At 43.8% G+C, this 18,495-nt stretch overlaps 1 long non-coding RNA gene across 2 annotated transcripts in view; it reads right to left on the bottom strand.

Moving 5' to 3' along the window:
* LOC131517034 (uncharacterized) overlaps nt 1-17,733 on the bottom strand; it is a 42,425-nt gene extending 24,692 nt beyond the window's left edge. Inside the window, exons 1-3 of one of the 2 annotated variants that reach the window (XR_009264350.1) lie at nt 16,259-17,733; nt 15,348-15,431; nt 13,228-13,499 (exon numbers count right to left, since the gene is read on the bottom strand). This is a non-coding gene — a long non-coding RNA (uncharacterized LOC131517034). Of the gene's footprint in view, nt 1-13,227; nt 13,500-15,347; nt 15,432-16,258 lie in introns of those variants that run through there. The other variant, XR_009264347.1, reaches the window with a different exon arrangement.
* Between the last annotated feature and the right edge of the window lie 762 nt (nt 17,734-18,495).

Genomic DNA, 18,495 nt, shown 5'->3' with positions numbered 1-18,495 from the left:
AGCTTTCTAAACCCAGCCTTTTCAGAGATTTTCATGGTGGTTTCATTACACAAATGACTGAATTGTTGGTGACTGAATTCTGTCTCCACCCCTGGAGAGTGTAGGGTGGGATGGGGGTGAGGAGCTGAAGGTCCAAAAGTCTAATCACCTGTTTGGTTTTCCTGGCACTAGCTCCCCTCACTCCTCAAGCTGAAGCTAGCCAGGTTCCCCTCACTCCTCAAGAGTCACTCATTGGCACACACTCAGGTAAGGTTGAAAGGATCTCACTATGAAAACAAAAGACACTCCTAATAGAAGGTCCAGCTGAAGCTCCTGGCACTAAGAAAATGCTATAGAGTTCCCCTATTTTCTTTCTTTTTTATTTAATGTTTATTTCTTTATTTTGAGAGAGACAGACAGACAGAGAGAGAGAGAGAGGGAGAGAGAGAGAGTGTGTGTGTGTGTGTGTGTGCAAGAGGAAGAGGAGTAGAGAGAAAAGGAGACAGAGAGTCCCAAGTAGGCTCCCTGCTGTGAATGCAGAGCCTGACTCATGGCTCAAACTCATGAACCATGAGATCATGAACTGAGCCAAAACCAAGAGTTGGATGCTTAATCGACTGAGCCACCCAGGTGCCCCAGGATTTTGTATGTTAAGTCTTGTAGACCTTGCTGATGATCCTCCTAATAGACCTGGAGGAATTGGAGGGTGACATTGATGGAAATATCCCTATTTCACAGATGCAGAAGCTTGCTAGGCAAGGGTTGGCCAGGTGGCACCAGAGAGTGAATTGTCAGCAAGTTCAACTTGAACCATGAATGGAACTATCTCCCACAAGAACTATCTCCTCACAATCCCAGGGTCAATGGTGTCCTTTAGGCCAGTGCGTGTTCAGGATATGTCTGAAAGAGGTTTGCGTTTGTTTGTTTGTTTGTTTACAAATGGCTCTGCTCTTTCTAACAATTAAATATGACATCTCAATGGTCAATCATTGTTTCATTCCATTTGACCCAAAGAATAAATGAATTTCTAACCTATGGCCTAGAGAATATTCAGTTGAAATGGTTCTCAGATAAAGTCAAAGTTTAAGTGGAGAATAGATTGGAACTCTACTAATATATTCTGAAAGAGATATACCTATTTGTGAATGAAAGGATTCAATTGGTTAAGTCTAAGGATAAGTAGACAGTTTACTCTTAACAGAATTAGTTTACTTCATGGTAGTTTCCAGAGAGTAAATCATTCAAGTCCTACCTGATTTCTTCAATTTTCCCATTAATTCACCTGATTCCCTTGGGGTAGATATAGCATCAAAGAAGTTGAGATATGTATGGAATCTTAGAGGGAAGAATGGCACGTAGCCAGAAATATACTCAGATAGGGATTAGAAATCTGGACTCTAGTGGTGCCTGGGTAGCTCAGTCAGTTAAGTGTCCAACTCTTGATTTCAGCTCAGGTCACCATCCCAGTGTCAGCTCAGGACATGATTCCAGGGTCATGGAATCGAGCCCCACATCAGGCCTGGAGACTGCTTGAGATTCTTTCTCTCTCTCTCTCTCTCTCTCTCTCTCTCTGGACATTTCCCCTGCTCGCACTCTCTCTCTTTCTCTAAAACAAAACAATAATAATATTTTAGACATCTGAACTTGGGTAAGTCAAATCCCCACTCTGGGTGTCAGTCTCCTAAACTTGGGTAATAATCTCTAAGATTAGGGGCACCTGGGTGGTTCAGTTGGTTAAGCGTCTGACTCTTGATTCTGGCTCATGTCACGATCCCACAGTTGGGATCCAGCCCCATGTTGAGCTCTTCACTGAGCATAGAGCCTACTTTCTCTCTCTTCCTCTCTCTCTTCCCCTCACCCACTCACGTGCTCTCTCTTTCTATCTCTATCTTAAAATAAATACATAAATTTTCTTTAAACATTAAAGATTCCTTCTAGCATTTTTTTCAAGATACTAGGCTGTCAGGGTTAATTCTCTCCCCCATTTAATTCAATAATTTCTCCTAAAGTGCTCTAATGGAAATATACTCTTCTTAGCTGAGATGCATGAGTGACAGGGAAGTCGACTTCCCAAGGCATTCACTCCTCATTAGTTGGTTTGTGGTCTTAGAACCTGCCTGTCTGTAATTTCCTCTCATTGATCTTTGTGCATCAGGAAAAGCCAGAACGACAGACCTTATGTGGCCACATGACTGCTGTTTAAAATTTACAGACCTTAGGGGCACCTGGGTGGCTCAGTCAGTTAAGCGTCTGACTTGGTCTCAGGTCATGATCTCACGGTTCTTGGGTTTAAGCCCTGCATCTGGCTCTGTGCTGATAGCTCAGAGCCTGGAGCCTGCTTTGGATTCTGTGTCTCCCTCTTCTCTCTGTCCCTCCCCAGCTCACACTTTGTCTCTTTCTCTCTCTCTCTCACAAATAAACATTAAAAAAAAAATTTTGTAGACCTTATCCTGGCCTCCATTTTCCAGGAGAAACCTCTCTGCTTCCTTTCACTCCTATATAAGTGCTTTCCAGACACATCAACATCCTCTTTGCTGAGATTTGGCCCCTCTCCATATTATCAACATCTATCTTAAGATGTAGTTTTCCTGTCTGTGATCTCAGCCAAGCTCAATGAGTGTCTCCAGTGATCTAGCAAAAATACGTCTCCAAGTATTTTGGTTTGATGGGTAATGAACTCAAAAGCAAGCACTGGCTGTGGATATGGTGGTTGGTTTTTGTTGTTGTGTAACCATCTACATCACACTGTTGCTTCTCATGGGTGTGGTTCCAGCTGAGCCTATGCGGGGATTCAGACTCTGTGAGGATATGATGCATTGGTACTAATGATGACCCAGGGCATTGGTCATTCTGCATGAGGTGGCTTTCACGGAGGAAGGAATTTGCAGTGAGGGCTTGGTGCCAGAGTGCCTGGGAATGGAGATGGGAAGCGGAGACAGGTGCCTATCAAAACTGTGCCCTTGGAGATGTCTTAGATCTGGGGAGAGTAGGGCTGGGAGTTATATTAGGGTACACACAAGGCTACGTCAGCAAATGCAGGAGGTGGTACCTCCCCATCTCTGCTCATGGCCTAGCGGACTCTTTTTTTTTTTTTTTTTGAAGATATTTGAGGGGGTTTTTTGTTTGTTTGTTTTAATGTTTATTTATTTTTGAGACAGAGGGAGACACAGAATCTGAAGCAGGTTCCAGGCTCTGAGCTGTCAACACAGAGCCTGATGCAGGGCTTGAACCCATGAACCATGAGATCATGACCTGAGCTGAAGTCAGACACTTAACCGACTGAGCCACCTAGGTGCCCCCCCCCTTTTTTCTAAATAAAATGGGCTTCAATTTTGTTTATTTGAGTATAGTTGACATACGATGTTACATGAGTTTCAGGTGTACAACATACTGATTCAACAAGTTTGTACGTTGCGCTGTGCTCACGAGTATAACCACCACTTATCACCATACAATGTTATTACAATACCATTGACCATATTCCCTGTGCTGTGCCTTCTATTCCCATGACTCATTCATTCCATAACTGGAAGCCTGTATCTCACACTCCCCTCCACTCATTTGTCCACCCTCTACCCCCTAATGGAATCTTGATGTGGTGAATATTGAAGGAAACATGGCCCTTGAATACGTCTGCCCATTGGAGGGGATTTGGGGCTGCCATGAAACACCCCAGCAGGCAGTGACAGGCAACAGTCGGGGAGGAAAATCTGCCCCTCCAAGTGGCATGTGGGTGACCTTCTGAGGATTCCAAGGAAAGCTTAAAGGTACTTAGAAAATGAACTGAGATCCTGTCTTAGACGCTGCCAGGGAAATCTGAGCTAGTGAGGTTGAATTCTTACAGATACCGAGAGCTTACTGGGACCATCAAGTCAGGGAAGCAAAGGAAATTTGTGTTCTCTTCCTACAAGCTTAACAGTTAACGCAATCTCTTTTTTGTTAATGACAAGCAAGACTTTCCTGAACAATTCCCACGTGATGCCAAATCTTCTGGTCCACATACTACCCTTTGGGTAACAAGGAATTAGAATGATGAGGGTGTAGATCCTCTAAAAAAAAAAAAAAAAATAGTATCGAGTGAAAAAGTGCCCTGAACTTGGACTATAATGTTTGGTGTCTCTGTTTCTTGCTGACTCCCCATCTTTCTAAATTCTCTGAGACTTCCTCCTACTTGTTAAAAATGAATCTCTGCCCCCAATATTTTTGCCGTTTTTGTGTGGTCCCTGAAAATAAAGAGAGAAGAGCCATTTGCAAAGGAAACGGCTGGCAAGCAAATCTGTCTACTTTTTGCGGAAGGAGAAGAATCCGCTTTTCTTGAGGATATATTAAAATTAATCAGAGAAGCAGACTTGGAACTTTCATTATGTTTGATCTGATATTTGATATTCCAGAATGACTGGTAAATGAGCAGAGGGAGAAAATGCCAGGAAGTCATTTTAATATGATTTCTCCACTCCTGTAATCCCAAAAACAAACTGTCTAGGGTTTTGTAGAGACTTTAACCCCATGCAATCAAAGTGTGTGCTCACAGGCGACTCCCAGGTGAGCTTCTAGATCTTGTGGACTTAGGTGGGTGCAGAAGCTACAGGGGTAGGTGAGGGGTTAGAGAGAAAGGGAGTGAGCTCACCCTGATGGGGCTGTCTCCCTCTCTCTCTGCCCCTCCCCTGTCTCTGTCTCAAGAATAAATAAACATTAAAAAAAAAAATTTAAACATTGTCAGAGTCTCCTCCATTTTCCTCAAGCATCACACTTCAAAATCTCGCACAGAAAAGCCTTCCCAACAACCAACCCTAAAACACTAGGCAGACAGTCAGGGACCAGGACACCAGCAGAAATTTCACATGACACTCAAGTGCAGAAGGATGCACAGACATACCATCACCGCTGGAAGGTGGCATCTCAGAGGAACACCGCACTGACTTGGGCTCACGCTGCAGGGCAAGCTCTGTGGGTCCCCCTGCTCTTGTCCCTGCTACAGTCTTCAAGTGCCGGGGCTTCAGCTCTCCAAGAGGAGTAGTTTAGGAACCCTGCCCACTCAGGCTCCAGTAGGTTCCTTTCCACACTACACGAAGAGCAGGTGTGTTCACAAAGCACTCGCTCCCAACAGAGGCTCTCAGGCCCTGCGTAAGAACGTTAACTGCCGATGGGGCTCAGGGGTGGCTCAATCGGTGAAGTGTCCGACATTGGTTCAGGTCATGATCTCACGGTTTGTGGGTTCGAACCCCACATCAGGCTCTTTGCTGTCAGCTTGGAGCCTGCTTCGGATCCTCTGTCTCCCTCTCTGTCTCTACCTCCCCTGCTCATTCTCTCTCTCTCTCTCTCTCTGTCTCTCAAAACTAAGTGAACAACTGGGGCACCTGGGTGGCTCAGTTGGTTAAGTGCCTGACTCTTGATTTCTTCTCAGGTCATGATCTCACAGTTTGTGAGTTCGAGCCCCATGTTGGGCTCTGTGCTGACAGTGTGGAGCCTGCTTGGGATTCTCTCTACCACTCCCCTGCAAGCGCGCTCTCTGTCTCAAAATAAATTAATGAACTTAAAAAAAAAAAGTAAACAATTAAAACAAAAAAGAATATTAACGGCAGAAGCCAAAGTGATGTCCAACTGGCTTCTTTTGGCTGTCCAGGACCAAGCGAGTCCTAGATGAATAAACACACGCCTTGTGTGTGGAGAGCAGAAAAGCAGCTGACTCAGGTAAAATGTAGCCAGGCAGGTATCTACACTGGGATAGGTGACTGAGAAAGGAATTTTTATCACCTTCTCCTTCAGCCTGCCTGTTAAGTGGTTGTTTTTCAGATCTCCTTCCATTTATTGATCTTTTATCCCTCACCTATTAAAAAAAAAATGAGGAAGTTTATGATAAAAGTCCCAAATCCAATTTACTCATCAAAATAAAAATGAATGAATGAGGGGTCTGGATGGGAAAATACTGAATTATAAAATCTAAGCTACAGAAAGCCATTGCAATCAGTTCCCAGATTAGCTCTTTGCTCCCGGTAGCCAAAACAAAAAAAAGAGGATACTATTAATTTAGTTTAATTTTTAATTTTTTTAATGTTTATTCATTTTTGAGAGAGACAGAGAGACAGGGCAGGAGTAGGGGAGGAGCAGAGAGAGAGGGAGACACAGAATCCGAAGCAGGCTCCAGGATGAGCTGTCAGCACAGAGCCCGACGCAGGGCTTGAACCCATGAACTGTGAGATCATGACCTGAGCCAAAGTCAGACGCTTAACCACTGAGCCACCCAGGTGCCCCGGATACTATCAATTTTAAAACTGCTATCTAACAAAAGGAGACACATTTGTCCATGAACAGAAACAAAAATATCCCCTTACTTCTAAAATGACCCTTCCATATCTTGGGTTTTCCCAATGTGATGAAATCAGAGTCAGAGATGTATACCTGCTCTTGGAAATTCACACCAGCAACACCGGAGGGTCAGAAAGCCACTGTCCTGCTCCTGGACTTTACATATACCTCTATGCGGGGAATGCGTGATGACAGTGAAATTGACAAGTTTATTTCTGGGATAAAAATGAATTAATGGAGGGGAGCCTGAGTGGCTCAGTCAGTTAAGCATACGACTTCCGCTCGGGTCATGATCGTACAGACTGTGGGTTCGAGCCCATGCAGGAAGGATTTTCAAAGAGGAGAGACAATGAGACAAAGAACTTCATGTATTTAGAAACAGGTGAGGAATAAAACTTTGTGTGACTTTCTAATGTCCTTAATATAGTACTTTCTTTCCCTTCTGCTCCCCTGGGAGTGATTTAGAGGTGCTACTCTGCCACATGTTAGTTCCATAAGTTTGCAGCTGGTATCTTTCTGCCTTGATGTATTATTCATCTATAAAATGGGATAGTAATACTGATATCAATGTCGTTGTGGTTTTAAATGAGGTAATACACATGAGGAGGGATCTTACAATTATTCTGCACAAGTTGGCTATTATGTATGTGAAATTCCGGTCCTAATTAATTCGATTATGTTGCAATTTCCTTGAGGACAGGGTCTGGGTCCTGTTCACTGCTCTGCTGACTAAGACTCCAGACTAAGCACGTGGTTGGTGTTGAGCAAATATTGGTTAAATGTATGGAGGGAGAAGATATTTCCATTTTCCTGAAAGTTCCTAATGTATCCGGGATAATAAGGAGTAAAACCTTAAAGAAGAAGTAAGTAGACTCAATAAGAAAATGAGTCTGTGTGTTTCGTTGCACGCTGGGTCCAACCTGGATGGAATTATCATTATACTGTGTAAAGCTGGTGCTTAAGACATGGGCACTAGTGACCCATCACGAACTTCCTGTAGGGCAATTTGGCAAAGGGCATAAAATCCTCAAAAACAATCACAACTTGACCCAAAAACTCCACGTCAAGGAAGTTATGAGAAACATCCAAAGATGTGGGCAAACATATAACCATAAGGATGTTACCCAACAGGAAAACCAGATACTACTTTCTGACTCAAAAACAGAGACTGGCAAAATAAATCATCTATATCTAGACAACAGGACACAATGCAGCCAACCTTTAAAATGACTGTATAGAGGGGCGCCTGGGTGGCTCAGTCTGTTAAGCGTCCGACTTCGGCTCAGGTCATGATCTCGCGGTTTGTGAGTTCGAGCCCCGCGTCAGGCTCTGAGCCTGGAGCCTGCTTCTGTCTGTCTGTCTGTCTCTCTCTCTCTCTGCCCCTATCCCACTCATACTCTGTCTCTCTCTCTCTCTCTCTCTCAAAAATAAATAGACATTTTAAAAAATTAAAATAAAAATAATACTAAAATTATTGTATAGAAGTATATGTGTTAACATGGAAAGATGTCTGGACATACTCAATTAAAGGAAAAAAAAAGGATTGCCCAGCAATAAACACACAATGAAGGAAATACACGTAACAAAATGCCAACAAAGATGACCCCTGGGATTATTCCTGCTTCTCATTTTGCTGTTCCTGAATTTTCTCCTGATTCTATAAAAGGCATGAATTCTTTGTGTGGTTTTAAGAAAAGTTGACAACAGAAAAGAAAAGGAAACATAGTCTCAGATATGCTTTGAGGAATTTTGGGATGCTTGGAAAACACATGAGAAGTTCCAGAGAACAAAGCCCTATATTTATACACCAGCTAGGCAAATTGAAAGCTGAGGGGGAGCTTAAAAGATGTCAAAACAACTGATCAGCTGGCTGGTTTTTGTCCACTAAGGCATTTGGTTAAGGAAAATACCGCTGCTCTCTGCCTCCCGCATCCCCAGCCAATGCCACGCTGACCTCAGGCTGCCTCACTTAGAAACCCAGCTACCGGTGTCGGCCCCTTTTCTTCTCCTTTTGAGGTCTGGGCATCTGCACGAAGCAAAGGGAGGAAACGTCCACACTCTGAGTCACTCTGCCACGTTCCCAGCAGGAGACCATCGCACCTTCTTCCCTCCTCCCAGAGGAGACCACCCACAGCCAGTGCCCCCCAGCCACGAGTATGCTCCGGGGTCCAACACAGAGGGACTGCTGGATATCAGTGCACAGTAATTTCCTCCGGTTTAGTAACACCCCCCCCCCCCCAGAACAATCTGAGGACTGGATTTTTAAACTGTGTTACACACACACACAAAAAGTGCTCACACAGTAAGAGCAGACAAGGAAGTATCAGTTCTGGTTTTTCGAAGTTGCTACACTTTCCGGTTGAAAATTGCTTCATTATCTACAATATCCTGCCTGCCTCGCCTCTCTGCCTCTCCAGCTTTCCTGCTTTACTGACAGTGCTAAAATCCCCCCCATGCTTCCAGAGTATATAAGCCTGTTCAAAAATCCATGCCACAGCTGTAGTATTAAAACCCTCCATAGCTTGTCCTTTCTCTGAAAATGCTTTCTCGTTGCTGTGCCTCCAACAACCTCCAAGCTCATCATGTGCCCAAATTTTGGGCTGTTCGGGGGGATCTGGGACGCTAGCAATCCCGAGGAAGACCTAGACCAAGTTTCCCCGAGAATAAAGGCCCTTCAACACGAACATCACACTGGACCCAAAGTCTGTGGTTATTATTATTATTAGACGTGTATTTTTTAAAGTGTCTATTTAAATGCCAGTATAGTTAACATGCAGGGTAATATTAGTTTCAGGTGTACAATGTAGTGACTCAACACTTCCATCCATCACCCAGTGCTCATCATGACAAACTATGCATCTTAATCCCCATCACCTATTATTTAACCCATCCCTTAGTCGCCTGCCCTCTGGTAACCCTCGGTTTGTTCTCTAGAGTTCTGTTTTTACAAAGCTCTGGAGAACCAGGCTCAGTTCCTTCTGAGCACGAACATGCTGTTCAGAGGACAAGCCCAAAGGCAAGACTTTGGAGACCATATGTTGGGCCCTTGATTACTTTCCTACACTCTACAGGGGAAAGGGAAGAAGATAAGGAAGAACAAGATAGCATTTGTTGTTGGCGTTTGGGGATGAAAAGTACTTTGTTCTAGAAGGTGTGGTCTTAAAGCACAGGTTTAACAAACACAGTATTAGGAAAGTCCACTTGTTGGGTGGATGTCTGTTGGCACTCTTTGAGTTCCAAATGAGAAAAAGCCCAAGACCAGCGGGCTTGAGCCAAGGGGAATTTGTTATCTCAAACGTCAAGGTTGGGTCTGCCTGGATACGGAATTCAGATCAAACGCTGCCAGGGATCGGTCGCTCTCTCTCTTGCTAAGCGTTCATCTAATTTCCTCTGGGTTGGCTTCACTTTTCAGTGTGCTCCCATGTTGAACTCACAAAGAATCCTGGCTTTCACCCAAGTACACCAAAGAAAGAGAGCTTCTGTCCTTTTTATTTATTTATTTATTTTCATTTTTAGAGAGAGAGAGCATGAGCAGGGGAGAGGGGTAGAGGGAGAAAGAGACTCTTAAGCAGTCCCCGTGCTCAGCACGGGCCTGACATGGGGCTGGATCCCATGAACCACAAGATCAGGACCTGAGCCAAAGTTGGACACTCAAGTGACTGAGCCACCCAGGCGCCCCATTGCAATTTTTGTCTTTTTTCTGATCACCCATGGCTTTCTTTGGCTTCCTGCCTGGGACGTTTTCCTAGACGATGGTCACTACTTAGCATCCCCTAAATCCACTAAATCCCCTACTTTCCATTCTACCCAAACCTTTATGCGCCCTTACTAATAACCTTTTAAATGTGCCTCAAACTTCTCATTATAGGACAGTGATAAATACAGATGTATTATTTTTAGTTATTTTGTATTTAATCTATTTTCCACAGCCCTCAGGTACCGGCACTGAATTAGCATCTGAAAAATGCTCACTAAGCACACAGTAGTGCTTATTCTAAATGCTAAATAGAACATGTGATTTCAGTAAATACAGGTACACATCAGAGATATTTCAGGTTCAGTTCCAGACCAGACAATAAAGCCAACATTACAATAAAGTGAGTCAAACAAATTTTTGGTTTCCCCGTGCATATTAAAAATTTTTTTTAATCTTTATTTTTGAGAGAGAGAGAAACAGAGTGTGAGTGGGGGGAGATGCACAGAGAGAAGGAGACATAGAATCCGAAGCAGGCTCCAAGCTCTGAGATGTCAGCACAGAGCCGGATACGGGGCTCGAACTGACAAACCGCGAGATCATGACCTGAGCTGAAGTCGGAAACCCGTGTATATTAAAGTTATGTTTGCACTGTTCTGTGGTCTATTAAGCGTGTACTAGCATCGTGTCTAAAAAAAAAAAAAAAAAAAAAAAAACAGTGTACATGCCTTAATTAAAAAATACTTCACTGCAAAAAAATGCTAAACATCATCTGAACTTTCGGGGAGTCGTAATCACTCATCACAGATCACTGTAACAAGTACAATCATAATGAAAACGTTTGGAATATTGCAAGAATTACCAAAATGTGACACAGACATGGAACGAGCAAATGTTGGGAAAATGACGCCGACAGGCTTGCTCGACGGAGGGTTGCCACAGATTTTTAATTTGTAAAAAACGCACTGTCTGTGAAGTTCAATAAAGGAAAGCACAATAAAATGAAGGGTGTCTGTCTTTGCTGCGGCCCCACCACGTGCACCGTGTGGGGCCACAGACCCAGTTCCTGCCCTCAGAGAGCTGACTCCAGTTTGGGAGTAAGGACTTGCTGCTAAGAAAACATTATACACATAAACACTTTGGAAATAAATATTCAAGTAATGAAGTCCTAGAAAGAATGGTGGACTTCGAAAGCTTTGAAGTAGATGCCACTGAAAAAAAAAAAAAAACACATCAAAAGGTGAATTTTCTTTAACAACTTCTAATATTTTATTATTATTCTTTTAAAGTTTTTTTTTTTTTTTAATGGGGAGCCTGGGTGGCTCAGTCGGTTAAGCTTCTGACTTCAGCTCAGGTCATGATCTCACAGTTTTTGAGTTTAAGCCCCACGTCGGGCTCTGTGCTGACAGCTCAGAGCCTGGAGCCTGTTTCAGATTCTGTGTCTCCCTTTCTCCCTGTCCCTCCCCCACTTGTGCTCTGTCTCTCTCTGTGTCTCAAAAGTAAATAAATGTAAAAAAAATTTTTTTTAAGTTTTTTTTTTAATACGAAGGTGCAAACTACTTAGTATTTTTTAAATGTTTATTTATTTACTTTGAGAGAGAGAGAAGGAGAGCACAAGAGGGAGAGAAGCAGAGAGAAGGAGAGATAGAATACCAAGCAGGCTCCATGCCATCAGCACAAGAGCCCAGTGCAGGGCTCAAACTCACAAACTGTGAGATCATGACCTGAGCTGAGATGAAGAGTCAGACGCTTAATTGACTGAGCCACCCAGGCACCCCTATTTTTTTGAAGTTTTATTTATTTATTTTGAGAGAGAGAGAGAGAGAGAGAGAGAGAGAGAGAGAGAGGGAGGGAGTGGGGGAGGGGCAGAGAGAAAGAGAGAGGGAGAGAGAGAATCCCAAGCAGGTTCCACGCTGTCAGCCCTGAGCCTGACATGAGACTCGAACTCACGAAGTGAAAGATCATGACCTGAGCCAAAGTCAGATGCTAACTGACTGAGTCACCCACGTGCCCCATCAGCCTCGATAGTTTAAATATCCGAGATTCTATCATTTTTCCAGAACAGATGGGTGATACTGCCTCAGTTCACACCACAAGGGGCCTCATACACACTGGCGAGAAGGCCCAGCCCTCCAGTCCAAGTTCCTACTATGTACCACTCTCCCTCCACAGGAGATGCTCTCAGCCACCCCTAGGGCCTGGGGGTGCACACACCAGTGGCTTGACCACTTTGGGACCCTTTGAGCAGGGGACCCAGGGTATGTCTAGAAAGGAGGATATGGGCTCTGGGTGGGCAGAGGTGAAGTCAGAGGACCCAAAATAGGGCCTTCCAAAACCTAGGGGGCCTTTGTACCCAAGTCTAGGGGACACTGCACTTACGGCAAAGGTCTGCCACTCAGCAAGACTCATCAGGGCTGCCCGGCACCACACTGCAGGCATGCACCTCCACTGCCAACCCAGCCACACCTCTCTCAAAAGGCCAGGCCCAAGTGACACCATCCAGAGGCCACGCCCAAGTCACCTGTCTGCCCCAAGCCTATTCCAGGCAAGAAGAGGCCCCACCTGGGCCCCTGGGCTTCCTCCCAAGGCCACAGACAGAAGCAGAAAGGGAATCTACAAAAGACACTCAGGGTGCCTCGGGCAAAGGTGATTAATCAGATTGGCTCATTTGGTTAACCATCCGACTCTTGACTTCGGTTCAGGTCATGATCTCACTGTTCATGACTTTGAGCCCTGTGTCAGGCTCTGCACTTGACAGCGTGAAGCCTGCTTGGGATTCTCTCTCTCTCCCTCCTTCTATCTCTCTGCCTCTCCCTCTCTCTTTGCCCTTCCCTCTCTCTCTCAAAATAAATCAACTTAAAAGAAAAAGAAAAAAAAAGAAAACCATAAGTCAGAGAAGATATATTTACAGTACTGTACTCCACCGTATTTATTGAAACAAATATGTGTAAATGGGTGATGGGCACGGAGAAGGGCATTTGCTGGGATGAGCACTAGGTATTGTATGTAAGCGATGAATCATGGGAATCTACCCCAAAACCAAGAGCACACTGTATACCCTGTAGGTTAGCCAACCTGATAATAAATTATATTAAAAAAAAAAAAAGAAAGATAAGGAACAAATGGGTGTAAGTGGACCCACGAACTTCAAACCCATATTGTTCAAGGGTCAACTGTACATTCCTACTTGTTTATACTTAAAGTGTCTCAGACGGGTGTACAAATAATCTAATAAAAGTGGTGGCAGGGACTGGTGTGGGGGGCGGTGAGGGGGGATGTGGATGGGGGGAAATGGGGCTGGAGAAGGAGGGACACTTTCCAACAATTTCTCTGGTGCATTTCTTCCTGAAAGAAAAGTGTTACGAAAGCAAACAAAAGTGGGGACGTACTTAGCTTATGATATTACCTTGTGGATCCACAAAAGAATGAAACATGTCCACGTATTATTCAAATAATTCAATAATTGAAGAGTGATTCAGTGATACAAAGAATGTGAATATTCCTACAGTTCTATGGATAACTGTAAAAGGCAAAATGGAGAAATGCATTTCATAGTGAAACCAATAGGAAAGGAACTTGCGGTGCGGGGGAGATAAACAAAGATGCCTGGACCCCTTTTTCGAGAACACAAGCCTTTTTTTTTTTTTAATTTTTTTTTTAACGTTTATTTATTTTTGAGACAGAGAGAGACAGAGCGCGAACAGGGGAGGGGCAGAGAGAGAGAGGGAGACACAGAATCTGAAACAGGCTCCAGGCTCCGAGCTGTCAGCACAGAGCCCGACGCGGGGCTCGAACTCACGGACCGCGAGATCATGACCTGAGCCGAAGTCAGCCGCTTAACCGACTGAGCCACCCAGGCGCCCCTGAGAACACAAGCCTTTTACTCCACCCTCTTAGGGGCAAAGCTGTGTGCAAATGGGATATTTTTAAAAACATTTTTTAACACTGATTTATTTTTGAGAGACAGAGCATGAGCAAGAGAGAGAGAGGGAGACACAGAATCCGAAGCAGGCTCCAGGCTCTGAGCTGTCAGCACAGAGCCCAATGAGGGGCTCGAACCCAGAAACTGTGAGATCATGACCTGAGCTGAAGTCAGATGCTTAACTTACTGAGCCACCCAGGCGCCTCCAAATGGGATATTTTTAAAAGAAATCGTTGGGAAATCCTGAATGGCCTGATTGACGTATGCGGTTGACTGAGACCTGGAATTTGCTTCGAGAATTTGTTTCCTTTCTTTCTCTTCCTTTCTATGTATTCCTTCGTAGTACAAACACAAGGGTTGGCATTCTTTTCTAACCTTTGGAGAAACAATGAAGCACCAGCCAAGGAGATTCTAAGAAGCCAAGAGGCATAAGAAGAAAGAATCACACAAATGCTTTAGGTGACTTCTTAAAAATTTCTTGAACATGCCCCGAAGCATGGAATTGCAGATCTGCTAAAGAGTAAGGAAACGAGGGAAAAACGCAGAGGTGAACAAAAGACCCTCATGAAAGAGAAATCAAAGCCTGTGTTCCTCCCAAAGGGAAAAGAGACTAGGAACTCCAATAATTTTTCTATTAACTAAATACTCCCTTATAATTGCAAAATAAAGAGTTCAGGCATGTGGTTGACATTCCAAATGTATTTAAGCAAATATATTTCTAATAGGAGAAAGGCAAGAGAGATGACCTCAGTTATCTGACAAGGGTCCTCTAACACCACTTAAAACATTGTTTTAAAAGATGTGCCCTCATCTGTTAAAAATGGAAATTGAGGAGTAAAAGGGCATTTGGTGCTTTGCTCCAGAATAAGTCCTAAGTCAAGGGGGTAAAGAATGTTTTTAGAACGCCACCACAGTCACAGACATGACCACCCTGATTTTCTTAGTCACAACTTGGTCCTGAAGCTTCCCCAGGTTCCCATATCGGAAACAATGATTTTTTTTTAATGTCTATTTATTTTTGAGAGAGAGAGAGAGAGCATGCGAGCAGGCAGGGGAGTGGCAGAGAGAGAGAGGAGGACAGAGGATCTAAAGTGGCTCTGTGCTGACAGCAGTGAGCCCTATGCGGGACTCAAACTCACAAACCTCGGGATCGTGAGCCAAAGTCAGATGCCCAACCAAACAAGCCACCCAGGGGCCCCTGCAAACCATGATGTCTATCCGTTGGCACAGTGGACAAGAACTGTGGGATTCTGAGGGCCAGTGTTAGCACATAGCCCCCTTATCTCAAAGGCATCTTACCTGGTGCGTCTACCCTTCTTCATTTCACAGAAGAAAAATGCGAGTATAGAGAAAAGTGGGGAACAAAGGTAAAGCCAGCCAGGAAATAACTCACTCAAGAGTACAGCTCCCAAAAGAAAAGGGGAGGGAGGTAGCAACTTTCTTTACCGGCACTCCTGTATGTGGGCACTTCACAAACGTCATCTGATTTAATCTCACAAGTGCTTATTGCCGACAGGTACTTTCCTCTTCCTATTTTTCATATGAGGAAACAGGTGTCAGGAGGTTAGGTACTTGCCCAATGCCACTGAGCTCCAGCAAGTGGCTCCTTTGGGAAGCTAGGCACGGAGGGAGGGGGTGCCAGGCAGTGCTGATGGCTCCTAACCTCACTTCTATTGGGGCCGACCCAATTTCACACTTGGCCTCTATTCCCTGGTGCTCAAGCTAATTTATAAGATTGCCCTACTTTTTTTTTTTTTTTTTTTTTTTTAGACAGTGACTCTATTTGAAGGCTCTTCGTCACAAGGGCACAAACATCTTTTCTAAGTGAGTGCTGTCTCTGCTAATTCTAGAAGACTGGAACAAGCAGGAGGGCAGTCTGTGACTCACCCCCTTTGGCTCCGTCTATGAAAATGGACCCCGGAGATTCCAAAAAAGAGAGATGATAGAAGGCATGGGTCCGGGCACTCGCCTCCAGTTGGTTGCAGACATGTGAATGTGACTTCTGTCTGACCCAGAAATAAGGCTTCTACAACTGAAATCTGTTCAGACACTCATCAGAAATATCTCTGCCTCTTTCATCTCTCTCCCAAAGTGCTTCTGGAGCCTCAGCAGATCTCGGCTCAAATATTCCAGAACAGCCCCTCCCATTGGCAAAGGAGGACTAAAGCTGTCTAATTTTAGGGTCTGACAGTTGGCATGCAATTAAAACTGTATTTATTATGGGCTTCAGAGGAGAATAATTTATTTATGGGTAAATTAGGATCATTGCAATACAAACACGCTCCCACGGACCAGGAATTTGCTATGCTCAACCAGGGACTGTAAGAACTCTGCCATTTTTACAACATGGAGCTTACCGTCGCAAAACACGCGAAAGATCCGATGTTTCTAGACTACTTTCAGCATCAGTCCCAAATGCTGAAGCAGGATTCCAGTCAAGACTATTTTTTTTTAGCATTGGGAATGATCTGAGGTAATTGATCAAAGGAAACCATAAACAAGAACATCCCCCTTCCTGAAAAGAAAAAAAAAATTATATTAGTGTTACAGTTCAGAAAAGCGAACTGAGAGTATTTTGGTTTTGATTTGCTTTAACATTTTTGCTGACCAGAAATTCAGGCTGGAATCCGTGAGTCTAATTATGCTGGCTTATTTGATGACACTGATTTGCTAAAGCAGAAAAGAGCATGCTTTATTATTTAATAATGAGAACTCAAAGAAAAAGAAATAAAAGTGCTTCCAGCAGCCTACACTCCCATTGTCCTCTTGAGAAAACAAGGTTTCTGTAATATTCCTCTCTGTTGATTCAGTATTGCCTTCAGTTTCCTGTTTAAGAATCTTCCAACCTAGACTACATCGTCACCTTCACCAGCACCGTTTTACAAAAAGGTATAAAGCATAAAAATACACAACAGTATGAGTCCTTTCCAACTGCAACTCAAAAACTGTATCACAATGTTCTATGCAGGGTAAGACTTTTTTTTTTTTTTTTTTTTTTTTAAGAGAGACAGAGAGTGCAAGCAGGGGAGGGGCACAGGGGGAGAGAGAAAAAACCTTAAGCAGGCTCCGCACTCAGTGCAGAGCACGACTCGGGGCTCAATCCCACAACCCTGGGACCATGACCTGAGCTGGAATCACAGGTCAGACGCTTAACCGACTGAGCCACCCAGGTGCCCCATGTGTCTAACCTGTGTTTATGTTCTGATGTAGAAAAAAGTCTAAAACCAAAAGCTAGGATGTGCTTGCGTGCTGTTCCGTTATATCATCTATTTCCCCCAGACTGAGGACAGATTGGCAACCTGTGACTACGTTCTTGGGGTTAGTGTCTCTGCATCTTCTTTTCCTGCCCCACTCACCATGACACAGTAGCCCAGGTGTTAGTAGTTACGTGTGATTTCCAACTAGTCCCTGTGTGGTCAAAGCCATTCAGTATAAAGAGAAATGCTGAGCTGATAATTACGCCCGAGCACCCATCCTAAATGAGTACAGAGACACCCTCCCAGCTTAGGTCAGGCTTTGTCACAGATCATGTTTTGTTTTGTTTTGTTTTGTTTTCATGGAAACATTCATTACTACAGGAAACGATGTCGTTCACTTATTTACTGCCTTGTTCATTGCCTGTCTCTTCTTACTACAACAGGCTTTCTACGATGTTAGGAAACTTGTCTTTTTAATTCATTCCTGTGTCCTAACCACCTAGAAGACACTCAGACACACTGGCACATAACGGAGATTCAGTAAATGTTTGCTGAAGGAATGAATGCCCTAATGACTTTGGAAAGTACAAGCAATGGAGCTATAAGTGAATCCCTGGCGAGAGTACTCAAGGACTTTAGAATCTCCCGGATAGAAGGACTCTATCTCATAGGTCATTCAGAGTTGGCAAATTTAGGTTAGAGGACCGGACAGTAAATACTTTAGGTTTCATGGGCCGCGTGGTCTCTGCCATGGTGACTCAAGTTTGCCTTTGCAGCATGAAAGCAGCCAGAGACAGACATGTACATGAACAGGCATGCCCTGTTCCAACAAAGCTTTGTGAACGAAAATGGGCAGCACAGCAATCTGAAAAGATATCTGTACTCCTATGTTTATTGTAGCGTTATTTACAGGAAGCAAGCTTGGAAGCAGCCTAAGTGCCCACTGATAAATGAACAGATAAAAAATATGATATACATATATATACAAATAAATATATAGTATATAAGATGTGGAATATATATATGGATGTACACACACACACACACACACACACACAATGGAATATTATTCAGCCATAAAAAAAGAATGAGATGCTGTCATTTATGACAGCATGGTTGGATCTGGAGGGTATTAGGCTAAGTGAAATAAGTCAGACAGAGAAAGACAAACGTCCTATGATTTCACTTATAAGTGGAATCCAAAAACAAACAGACTCATACATACTGAGAACAAACTGGTGGTTGCTGGAGGGGAGGCGGGTGAGGGGATGCTCGAAATAGATGAAGGGTGAGGGGGAACGCACTTCCAGTTATAAACTAAGTAAGTCACAGAGACGAAGAGTACAAGCATAGGGAATATAGCCAATAATATTGTAATAACATATTATAAGTAGCGT

Source organism: Neofelis nebulosa, chromosome 1 (assembly GCF_028018385.1).
Source record: "Neofelis nebulosa isolate mNeoNeb1 chromosome 1, mNeoNeb1.pri, whole genome shotgun sequence".
Lineage (NCBI taxonomy): Eukaryota > Metazoa > Chordata > Mammalia > Carnivora > Felidae > Neofelis > Neofelis nebulosa.
The sequence above is the reverse complement of the archived record's forward strand: the minus strand, read 5'-3'. Positions and strand labels throughout refer to the sequence as shown.